Source organism: Neofelis nebulosa, chromosome 1 (assembly GCF_028018385.1).
Source record: "Neofelis nebulosa isolate mNeoNeb1 chromosome 1, mNeoNeb1.pri, whole genome shotgun sequence".
Classification (NCBI taxonomy): Eukaryota; Metazoa; Chordata; class Mammalia; order Carnivora; family Felidae; genus Neofelis; species Neofelis nebulosa.
The window spans coordinates 102,378,114-102,390,744 of NC_080782.1; positions in this window are offsets into that span (position 1 = coordinate 102,378,114).

Consider the following 12,631-nt stretch of genomic DNA (forward strand, 5'->3'; position numbering starts at 1 on the left):
GACTTTACTTCTCCCAAGCCAACCAAGATTGCAACTGTAGGGTTCTTCAGATGGACCATGTAAATATGGCTTAAACATGTGATTCCACATTTGGTCCTTCTTCCCTTGCATTATCTTGGAGACAAATGGGGTCCAGAGTAACTCCTGCTGCCAGGCACTTGCTTGTTCTCATTGTTAAAGAGGTTTTTATTTTTACCCCTCAGAATGGTCACCAACTTTTGGAGAACCATGTATTATTGGTTTCAGTTTCATTTAGGACTCTCGCCAGCATTCCAAAAGGCACCCTTCTTACTTGAGATATTTCCTTTCACCTGTTAATGAGGTGGGGGAGGGGGGAGGGAGTAGCTAGCCTACTCTCACTACAACCTTCAGTACTCTCAGGATCTTCTCATACTCTGTTTGCCATTGTGCGGACAGCTCTACATCATGTTTTGTGATTTTGCGACATAAAAATCCTCTAGTTGTGTCAAATAGGGAATTTGCATTTCTCTTTCTCGTTGTCATGGTAGATCTTCGTGGGCAAAGATCAGAGATTTGAAGAGTGCTTTGGAAATAATTAACAGACTGATACAGGCTAAAATATTGAACGAGGTCAAGGGAAGTAGGAGGGAAATTTACCTGGAAAACCCAGAAGGATGATAATTTTGAAATCCTTCAGTACCAGATTGGGAGGGTTTTACTCAGTTCTACAGACAAAGGAGAACCAATGAAAGTTCTCCAGTAGAGAATTAGCAAAGTCACAGCTTACGGGATAGGTGGCAAGTGGAGGGACCCTTGGGCAGCAAAGAGAGCAGTGCTGACATTCAGAAGGGAGGTGTTGAGGAATCAAACTTAGGAACTTATAGTTTCCTTTATTCACACACTGTATAGTTAAATTACACTGGTGTACAAAGTACATAGAATCTAACCATATAAAGTGAAATAACAAATATCGTGCTAGAGTAGAACCCTGCCGACCTCCTCTACCTGATTCGAGTTCCTCGAAGGCCAGAGCAGTGTATTTTGTTGTCTTTCTCCTCCCTATAGAAGGAGGATGCATAAGAGTGAATAGAAGAAAGGAAGGACAGGTCTAAGGGGTGCTGCCAGCCATGTCTTTCCTGCACAGTCCTGGCACAGTAAGGTACGAGTTCTGCTACAAGCCATCAAGTAATCGGTTGCTTAGCAGCCGAGAGCTTGGCCGGGGTGGAGCTGTCTGGAAGCCCGCATGTTTCTACAGTCCAGGAAATTTAGGGAAAGTACCAGCCACAGCTTGTACAGCCTCCTAGGCAGTCAGCTCGACCATCATCTCTGTACAGAGTCTCCCAACGCTGGTCGACTGTGGCGATGAGCTCTCCGTGGCCCTCAGGGGTCTAGTGCTCCTGATCCACTTCTGCTGGCTCAGCGAAGAGACTAGACCAGGTAGAAAACAGAATGGCCTCAGCTAGGAACATGCTCTGCTGATAGGCCGGGTGTGTGTCTATCAGATGCTGCATCTCACTGGTCTGGAGACAGAATAATACAGTCAGTTCATACTTCTGATAGTCCTGCCTAGTCAGCTGTGCAGTTTATGACTCCAGGAGGACTGCAAGAGGGAAAAAAAGCATCTTGGAAATAATTGTACAGCTTCACAGATCATTAGCAAACCTGACTTCCCATTACCAACTCGAGAGTTGTAGTGTGAGTTTTATTTTCATCCAACCTTTGGCTATTATTCAAAATGAAAAAATTTACCCTCAGATCTTTATGCTCTTTGTAATCAAACCCATTTCTCTTAACACCGAGAACTGGAAGATGTCAGAGCAAAGTACCCATTTAAAACATAAAGCATAAGTGAATTAAATATCCATATAGCCATCGTAAAAGAGAATATGTATGTATATGAAGGGGCGTTCCCCATCAGGTACATTCTTTGAGATGCAGTAGCTGGCCATTAGGTCATGTTTTCAACTCTCCAATATTCCTAGGGATTCTAATGAATATTAAATCACAGTCCTCAGAATAGGGCATAACTGTCTGTAATCTCAGTGTTATAAATAAAAGCTCACTAATTGGAGAAAAGAAAATCTATTCCTAGGAAGGCTGAATTAAAGGTTACATTAAACACACACACACACACACACACACACACACACACACACACACACACCTGGATGGCTCAGTCGGTTAAGCGTTTGATTCTTGGTTTCAGCTCAGGTCATGCATGAACTCATGGTTCATGAGTTCAAGCCTTGCGTTGGGCTCTGTGCTGCAGCATGGAGGCTGCTTGAGATTTTTTTCTCTCTCCTTCTCTGCCCTTCTCCTGTTTGCTCTCTCTCTCTCACTCAAAATAAATAAGCTTAAAAAAAAAGTTTTCTTTTCCTCAACCAAGCAGTATTTATCAATTCAATCACTTGTTGACAGATATGTTTAATCCCTACATGCCAGGGCATGTTCTAGGTGCTTAGGGTGCAAAGGTGGCAGAGACAGATAGGTCCTGCCCTTGGGTAGCTCACCTTCTAGATGAGGAGGCAGAGCACAAACAGGCAAATCCACAAGTCTGTAATTTCCAGCGGAGATGAACACTACGAAGAAAACAGTTGAGCCGTGTAATGGTGGCAGGGGCACTATTTCAGAAAGAGTGGTCCGGAACGGATTCGCCGAGGAGGCGACATTTGGACAGACACCCAAGTTAAGTGAGAGAGTGAGGTGTGCAGAGACCTGGAGGAGACGTCCAGGCAGAAGACACTGTGCCTGTAAAGGGACATGCACAGTGGGAATGCACATGGAGGGTGGCATATGCCCGGGGAACACCGAGAAGGCAAGTGCAGCAGGGGCAGAGCAAGGGAGGAGTGACAAGAAAGTAGGCACGAAACAGTCATCCCAAGAGAGCAAAAGAGGGGCTCCACTCTATAGGATGGTGCCCACGTGGATGGGGCTACCGATGGCTGGTAGTCATGAATGAAAAGCAGGGCTGGGCAATGTGTGTCTCTTCTGTGGCGATCAGAGCAGATCAGAGCAGTGGGAAAGTAAGCTCCAACCAAGACTAGTGTTTTTTCATCCCAATAAGAGGGGTAACGGGGTTGAGAATATTGTAAGGAGTGGTCGTGATGGGCAACAGCATCCAAGGTGGGTAACAAGGGAGTGGGGACCACAAGGAGTGGGGATCAGTAAATGGCGATAAGATCAATGGGGTTGAAGAATGTTGTGAGGTACCAAATGGAATGATCTGGAAAGACAGAAAGTGGTGGTTAGAGAGTGGGATGCCTAAGATTAAGATTATGGAGGGGTTGGAGTTGTCATGACAAAGTCTGGAGTATGATCATGGCGGTGAGTAGCTGCCTGATGCGAGGTCAAGGAATGGAGAAGCCAGTATGCCGGCCAGACGGCTGACATGGCTGTTGAAATCAGCATGGCTGATGAGGAAACGCAGGCAGGAGAGAGAGAGGCAACGATGAAGGGGCCAAAACCGCCAATGAGCAGAGTCATTGGGAGGGTAGTGAACAGTGGCAACAGGGGAGACTGTGTACATTCCAGGAGGTGGGTTTGCAAGGGCAGGAGGAGAGAAGGTCTGACAGTGGCTCTGGGGAGCATGGTCCTCTGGGAGGATGTGGGGAAAAGCAGCTGTATCATTCATCACATCCAAGTGAGCCCTTTCCAAGATGGCAAGATCTGACCGGGTGGCTCTTTTCCCAGCATGTCTCTCTACAGTAAGTGCTCCCCTTGTTCCCTCAGGCAGAGCGAGCTGACTCTTCCTGTCCATCTTTCCTGTGCTAGTCCCATGATCATCTTCGGGATGTGCTGGGAAGCTGACCAGATACCTGAGAACCAGGTCTGCCGGATGGGAGAGTCCGTCCTCTGAGGCTGCGGGGTGGCTTCCTGAGCCTCTCCTGACAGGCGGGCCCACAGCACCAGGTGGGATGCTGGCTCTACCTGCAGACCTTGGGGAGGAAGTGGCTAAAGCCACATCGGAGAGATTGGGCTTCATCTCCGGGAACATCTGTGCAAAGGGTAGGCCAAAGAAGGCCCACAGAAGGAATCGCTGAGGAAGGCAGTGGACTTTCCAAGAAGGGACTTTAGGATGGGGCAGTGGAGTCCCCATGACATCTCCAGGCCTGATGTCATAAGGACACTGCCCAGACTCATGAAAGCTGCTCTAGGAGTTGAGGGGAGGAGAGGCTTTGGACACTGAAATGCACGCTCAGCAAAGGGCAGCACACCTGATGATCACGGGGTAGGGATCCATCTCTGCACTGGGCCCTGGCCAGCAGAAGGCATCCTCCCTCCCTTCTCTCTCTCTCTCTCTCTCTCTCTCTCTCTCTCTCATATAAGCAGATGAGTTTCATTTCAGACAGTATCTCTCTACCCCACCTGGTGAGTGTTTATCCCAATGGGGGTCGTCTCTCCTCAGCTGCGTCTTAACCTGCTTAGATCTTTCTGACATCTTCAATTTGGGAGACCTTTTCTTTGCCCATGTGGCAAAGAACCCTTATGTGGGATGCCAGCTGGAGAGCACCAGTGATACCTGGGGGAGTTCCCTTTGCGACCAATAAAAGGAACATGGACAGGAACCACAAGACTGTGTCCTGTCCTGGCTTCGTGTCTCAGTTTCCCCTCCGGCTAGAGCCAGGACAGACAATAGTGCTAGGAAGGCGGAAAATTGGACGTCTCTGACAAATAGTGGTGTTTGGTACTGAGATCTAACTGAAGGTTTTATAGCAATAATTGGGGTAAAAAAAAAAGTTAATAGCACCTAACACTGCATATCCGCTTGATAAATGTAGGAGAAAAAATAGGTCAACAGAAGCGGCCACACGTGCTTGATTGCCAACTAAAAGTGGATCCCCTGCTGAGCCTGTCCCTGCCCTTGCTTCACATCCTCATGACACAAGTAGTGGTAGAAATGATGGTGGAAGACATCACGCACTTACATTATTTATTCGGGGGAGCGCTGCTACATCAGGCGCTCCAGTTACCGGTGGAACTAGCCAGTTTTCAAGCTTTCCAATGATAATAGGTCTGTGAAAAAAAGGACTACGAATGTTCAGGTGGTTACAGTTCCGTACCCTGTGCATTTGATCATCTCCAGGCTGACCTCGCTGGGTTTGGATGGAAAAGCTTAAGACAGTACCTATTCCAGCTCAGGCGCCCCAAACAGGTGTAGGGTGGCAAGATGTTTATGGTTTGCTGAGAATAATTGGTGGTTTACGAACATAGGTGAGATGGCTGAGCAAGCCCTAGATGGTAAATCTAAAGACAGAGGTTGAGTCTTCTTTTTACCAAGCCCTATAACGAATAACATTACAAATGGCAAATCCAAAGAAGCAGCTTCAATTCTGCTGGGGCTCCTCCCCACTTCAAAGCATATTGTGAATTTGAGGTTCAATCTAACCAGAGAATTGAATATATGGCTGGGCTTGATACGGCTAATGTATATAGTCCATCCAGGTTTGTGTGGATTTTTGGATATGGTATGGGTAATGGAATTCGTATTGTTGGGGCCAAAGTGAGGGCTGGGATTGGTGCTGTAACAGATATTAATGATAATGGGTGTAATGGTTCTTTAACAAACAGCATGATGGCTTCAACAAGGGGATAGAGCAAACCCTGAGGTTTCACTTTGGTCCCGTAGGGAGTTGTATATACCCTTGTACTTCTCATTCAGTTAGTGTAATGAATGCTATGGTGAGTAGAAGTGGCATAATTAATACAAGAAGGTTGATGATAAACATAGTTAAGGAAAGGAGTCGAACTCTGGAAAACTGTGGAGGTTCCTCAAAAAATTAAAAATAGATTGACCCTACAACCCAGCAATAGCACTGCTAGGAATTTATCCAAAGGGTACAGGAGTGCTGATCCATAGGGGCACATGTACCCCAATGTTCATAGCGCTATCAACAATAGCCAAATTACGGAAAAGAACCCAAATGTCCAGCAACTGATGAATGGGTAAAGAAGATGTGGTTTATATATACAATGGAATATTCCTTGGCAATGAGAAAGAATGAAATCCTGCCATTTTCAGCAAGGTAGATGGAACTGGAGGGTATTAAGTGAAATAAGTCAAGCAGAGAAAGACAGATATCATATGTTCTCATTCATCTGAGGAACTTGAGAAACTTAACAGATGACCATAGTGGAAGGGAAGGGGAAAAAACGGTTTCAAAGAGAGAGGGAGGCAAACCATAAGAGACTCTTAAATATAGAAAACAAACTGAGGGTTAATGCAGGGTGGGCGACAGTGGAAAATGGGTGATGGGCATTGAGAAGGGCACTTGGGATGAGCACTGGGTATTGTATGTAAGTGATGAATCATGGGAATCTACTCCTGAAGCCAAGAGCACACTGTATACATGGTATGTTAGCTAACTTGACAATGAATTATATTTAAAAAAGAAATAGAAAGTTTTGAGTATAGATGTATCTACTGAGAAGTAAAAAAAAAAAAAAAAGAAAAAGAAAGAAAAGAAATTTAGGTGTGCTTGGGTGGCTCAGTCAGTTAAGCATCAACTCTTGATTTTGGCTCAGGTCATGATCTCCCGGTTCATGGGCTTGAGCCCTATGTAGGGCTCTGCACCGACCATGGGAAGATTGCTTGAGATGTATGCACTTTTTTTTTAATGTTTTATTTATTTTTGAGATCGAGAAAGAGGATGAGCAGGAGAGGGGCAGAAAGAGAGGGAGACACAGAATCTGAAGCAGGCTCCAGGCTCTGAGCTGTCAGCACAGAGCCCGACACGGGGCTCAAACTCACCACAAGATCATGACCTGAGCCGAAGTCGGTCGCTTAACCGAGCCACCCAGGCAACCCGAGATGTATGCACTTTTTAAAAAAGAGTGTGTCTTACATTTTACTTTCTAATATCATAGCATTATTTCTATCTCCATAACTACAAATCTTCAAGATTATTTTTAATACCTACATAGTATCTCACCAAGTGCAAGTAATCCATTTAACCAGTCCTCCCAATTTTTCATATTATAAATAATGTTGCAACAAACATCTTTGTGTATACACCGTTGGTTACTTCTCTGATTATTTTCTTAGGACAAATTATCCAAAGTGATGAATTACTAATTTAAACAACAGATTAAAAAAATTTTTTTTACTTTATTTTTATTTTTTAAAATTTACATCCAAATTAGTTAGCATATAGTGCAGCATTGATTTCAGGAGTAGATTCCTTAATGCCTCTTCCCCATTTAGCCCATCCCCCCTCTCACAACCCCTCCAGTAACCCTCAGTTTGTTCTCCGTATTTATGAGTCTCTTCTGTTTTGTCCCCCTCCCTGTTTTTATATTATTTTTGTTTCCTTTTCCTCATGTTCATCTGTTTTAACTCTTAAAGTCCTTATATGAGTGAAGTCATATGATATTTGTCTTTTTCTGACCGACTACTTTCACTTAGTATAACAGCCTCTAGTTCCATCCGCGTAGTTGCAAATGGCAAGATTTCATTCTTTTTGATTGCCGAGTAGTACTCCATTGTATATATATATACACCACCTCTTCTTTAACCATTCATCCACCGATGGACATTTGGGCTCTTTCCATACTTTGGCTATTGTTGATAGTGCTGCTATGAACATTGGGGGTGCATGTGCCCCTTCAAAACAGCACACCTGTATCCCTTGGATAAATGCCTAGTAGTGCAATTGCTGGGTCGTAGGGTAGTTCTATTTTTAGTTTTTTGAGGAACCTCCATACTGTTTTACAGAGTGGCTGCACCAGCTTGCATTCCCACCAGGAATGCAAAGAGATGCTCTTTCTCTGCATCCTCGCCAACATCTGTTGTTGCCTGAGTTGTTAATATTAGCCATTCTGACAGGTGTGAGGTGGTATCTCATTGTGGTTTTGATTTGTATTTCCCTGATGATGAGTGATGTGGAGCATTTTCTCATGTGTCGACCATCTGGATGTCTTCTTTGGAGAAGTGTCTATTCATGTCTTTTGCCTGTTTCTTCCCTGGATTATTTGTTTTTTGGGTGTTGAGTTTGATAAGTTCTTTAAAGATTTTGGATACTAACCCTTTATCTGATATGTCATTTGCAAATATCTTCTCCAATTCTGTCAGTTGCCTTTTAGTTTTGCTGATTGTTTCCTTCACTGTGCAGAAGCTTTTTATTTCGATGAGGTCCCAATAGTTTGTTTTTGCTTTTGTTTCCCTTGCCTCTGGAGACGTGTTGAGTAAGAAATTGCTGTGGGCAAGATCAAAGAGGTTTTTGCCTGCTTTCTCCTCGAGGCTTTTGATGGCTTCCTGTCTTACATTTAGGTCTTTCATCCATTTTGAGTTTATTTTTGTGTATGGTGTAAGAAAGTGGTCCAGGTAAATTCTTCTGTATGTCACTGTCCAGTTTTCCCAGCACCACTTGCTGAAGAGACTGTCTTTATTCCATTGGACATTCTTTCCTGCTTTGTCAAAGATTAATTGGCCATACGTTTGTGGGTCCATTTCTGGGTTATCTATTCTGTTCCATTGATATGAGTGTCTGTTCTTGTGCCAGTACCATACTGACTTGATGATTACAGCTTTGTAGTAGAGCCTAAAGTCTGTGATTATGATGCTTCCTACTTTGGTTTTCTTTTTCAAGATCGCTTTGGCTATTCGGGGTCTTTTCTGGTTCCATACAAATTTTAGGATTATTTGTTCTAGCTCTGTGAAGAATGCTGGTGTTACTTTGATAGGGATTGCGTTGAATATGTAGACTGATTTGGGTAGTATCGACATTTTAACAATATTTGTTCTTCCTATCCAGGAGCATGTAATCTTTGGCCATTTTTCTGTGTCTTCTTCAATTTCTTTCATAAGCTTTCTATAGTTTTCAGTGTATAGATTTTTCACCTCTTTGGTTAGATTTATTCCTAGGTATTTTATGGGTTTTGATGCAATTATAAATGGGATCAATTGCTTGATTTCTCTTTCTGTTGCTTCATTGTTGGTGAATAGGAATGCAACCGATTTGTGTGCATTGATTTTATATGCTGCAACTTTGCTGAATTCATGAATCTGTTCTAGCAGTTTTTTGGTGGACTCTTTAGGGTTTTCCATATAGATTATCATGTCATCTGCGAAGAGTGAAAGTTTGACCTCCTCCTGGCTGATTTGGATGCTTTTTATTTCTTTGTGTTGTCTGATTGCAGAGGCTAAGACTTCCAATACTATGTTGAATAACAGTGGCGAGAGTGGACATCCCTGTCTTGTTCCTGACCTTAGGGGAAAAGGTCTCAGTTTTCCCCCATTGAGGATGATATTTGCGTTGGGTCTTTCATATATGGCTTTTATGATTTCCAGGTATGCTCCATCCCTACTTTCTTGAGGGTTTTTATCAAGAAAGGATGCTGTATTTTGTCAAATGCTTTCTCTGCATCTATTGAGAGGATCATATGGTTCTTGTCCTTTCTTTTATTGATGTGATAAAGCATGTTAATTGTTTTGCGGATATTGAACCAGCCCTGCATCCCAGTTATAAATCCCACTTGGTTGTGGTAATTTTTTTAACATATTGTTGGATCCGATTGGCTAATATCTTTTTGAGGATTTTTGCATCCATGTTCATCAGGGAAATTGGTCTATAGTTCTCCTTTTTAGTGGGGTCTCTGTCTGGTTTTGGAATCAAGGTAATGCTGGTTTCATAGAAAGAGTTTGGAAGTTTTCCTCCCATTTCTATTTTTTGAAACAGCTTCGAGCAAATAGGTGTTAACTCTTCCTTAAATGTTTGGTAGAATTCCCCTGGAAAGCCATCTGGCCCTGGACTCTTGTTTTTTGGCAGATTTTTGATTACTGATTCGATTTCCTTACTGGTTATGGGTCTGTTCAAATTTTCTTCCTTCCTGTTTCAGTTTTGGTGGTGTATATGTTTCTAGGAATTTATCCATTTCTTTCAAATTGCCCATTTTATTAGCATATAATTGTTCATAATATTCTCTTATTATTTTTATTTCTGCTGTGTTGGTTGTGATATCTCCTCTTTCATTCTTGATTTCATTTATTTGGGTCCTTTCCTTTTTCTTTTTGATTAAACTGGCTAATGGTTTATCAATTTTGTTAATTCTTTCAAAGAACCAGCTTCTGGTTTCATTGATCTGTTCTACTGTTTTTTCGGCTTCAATAGCATTGATTTCTGCTCTAATCTTTCTTATTTCCTGTCTTCTACTGGCTTTGGGTTTTATTTGCTGTTCTTTTTCCAGCTCCTTAAGGTGTAAGGTTAGATTGTGTATCTGAGATCTTTCTTCCTTCTTTAGGAAGACCTGGATTGCTATGTACTTTCCTCTTATGACTGCCTTTCTGCGTCCCAGAGGTTTTGGGTTGTGGTGTTATCATTTTCATTGGCTTCCATGTGCTTTTTAATTTCCTCTTTACCTTCTTGGTTAGCCCATTCATTCTTTAGTAGGATGTTCTTCAGTCTCCAAGTATTTATCTTTCCAAATTTTTTCTTGTGGTTGATTTCAAGTTTCATAGTATTGTGGTCTGAAAATATGCACAGTATGATCTCGATCTTTTTGTACTTGCTGAGGGCTGATTTGTGTCCCAGTATGTGGTCTATTCTGGAGAACATTCCACGTGCGCTGGAGAAGAATATATATTCCGCTGCTTTAGGATGAAATGTTCTGAATATATCTGTTAAGTCCATGTGGTCAGTGTGTTATTCAAAGCCATTGTTTCCTTGTTGATTTTTTTTATTAGATGATCTGTCCAATGTGAGTGGGGTGTAGAAGTCTCCTACTATTATGGTATTACTATCAATGAGTTTCTTTATGTTTGTGATTAACTGATTTATGTATTTGGGTGCTTCCACATTTGGCACATAAATGTTTACAATTATTAGGTCTTCTTGGTGGATAGACCCCTTAATTATGATATAATACCCTTCTGTATCTCTTGATACAGTCTTTATTTTAAAGTCTAGATTGTCTGATATCAGTATGGCTACTCCAGCTTTCTTTTGTTGACCATTAGCAAGATAGATGGTTCTCCATCCCCTTATTTTCAATCTGAAGGTGTCTTTAGGTCTAAAGTGGGTATCTTATAAACAGCATATAGATGGATCTTGTTTTCTTATCTATTCTGTTATCTTATGTCTTTTGATTGAAGCATTGAGTCCATTGACGTTTAGAGTGAGTACTGACAGATATGAATTTATTGCCATTCTGATGCTTGTAGAGTTGGAGTTTCTGGTAGTGTTCTCTGGTCCTTTATAATTTTTGTTGCTTTTGGTATTTGTTTATTTATTTATTTATATTTTCATCTTTTCTCCCCTCAGTTCCCCTTAAAATTTCTTGCAGGGCTGGTTTAGTGGTCACGAACTCCTTTAATTTGGGGGAAACTTTTAATCTCTCCTTCTATTTTGAATGACAGCCTTGCTGGATAAAGAATTCTTGGCTGTATATTTTTCTGATTCAGCACATTGAATATACCCTGCCACTCCTTTCTGGCCTGCCACGTTTCTGTGGATAGGTCTGCTGCAAACCTGATCTGTCTTCCCTTGTAGGTTAAGGACTTTTTTTCTCTTGCTGCTTTCATGATTTTCTCCTTGCCTGAGTGTTCTGTGAATTTGATTATGATATGCCTTGTTGATGGTAGGTTTTTGTTGAATCTAATGGGAGTCCTCTCTGCTTCCTGGATTTTGATGTCTGTGTCTTTCCCCAGGTTAAGAAAGTTTTCCGCTATGATTTGCTCACATAACCCTTCTACCCCTATTTCTCTCTCTTCCTCTTCTGGGACCCTTATGATTCTGACGTTCCTTTTTAATGAGTCACTGATTTCTCTCATTCTTAAATCGTACTCTTTTGCCTTAATCTCCCTCTTTTTTTCTGCTTCATTATTCTCTGTTGGTCCTCTATATCGCTGATTATCTGTTCTGCCTCATCCATCCTTGCCACCGCAGCATCCCCATCCATGATTGCAGCTCAGTTATAGCATTTTTTATTTCACCCAGGCTAGCTTTTGCTTCCACAAGAAAGGGATTCTAATCTATTTTCAACTCCAGCTAGTATTCTTATTATCGTGATTCTAAATTCTGGTTCAGGTATCTCGCTTGTATCTGTGTTGGTTAAGTCCCTGGCTGTCGTTTCTTCCTGCTCTTTCTTTTGGGGTGAATTCCTTCATTTTATCATTTTGAAGGCAGAGAAGGAATTAATGAGGTAGAAAAATTAAAATACATAAAAATTAAAAATATTAAAATTAAAAAAATTACACACACACACACAAAATGAATGATGCTAGATCCTAGGTGTGTTTTGGTCTGGATGTTGAAAGTGGCTTGATAGATTAGAGAAAAAAGGGGAGAAAAAGAAAAAAAGGAAATCGTTTGAAAATTTGAAAAAATGAATACACTGAAGTAGACTAAAATGAAATGATGGAAGTAAATAGAATTTTAAAAGATTTACACAAAAGTAAAAAGTATAGTAGAAAAAAATATTTTTAATAAAAATTGAAAATAAAAATGAATTTTTTCTCTTTCTGTAAGAAAAAGAGAGGAGAAAAAAAAGAAATTGAATAGTTGGGCCGGTTAACAGACTGAAATACGACTGAAATTGCTTCGTTTTCCCCTGGAAGTCAAACTATGAAGTGCTTTATAGTCCATAAATTAAGGCGGTGAGACTTCTGTTCTTGAAGAGTGAGGTTGGCCCCGTTGGATGGGGTTTAGTGTAATCGTTCCGTTCTCCACTAGATGGC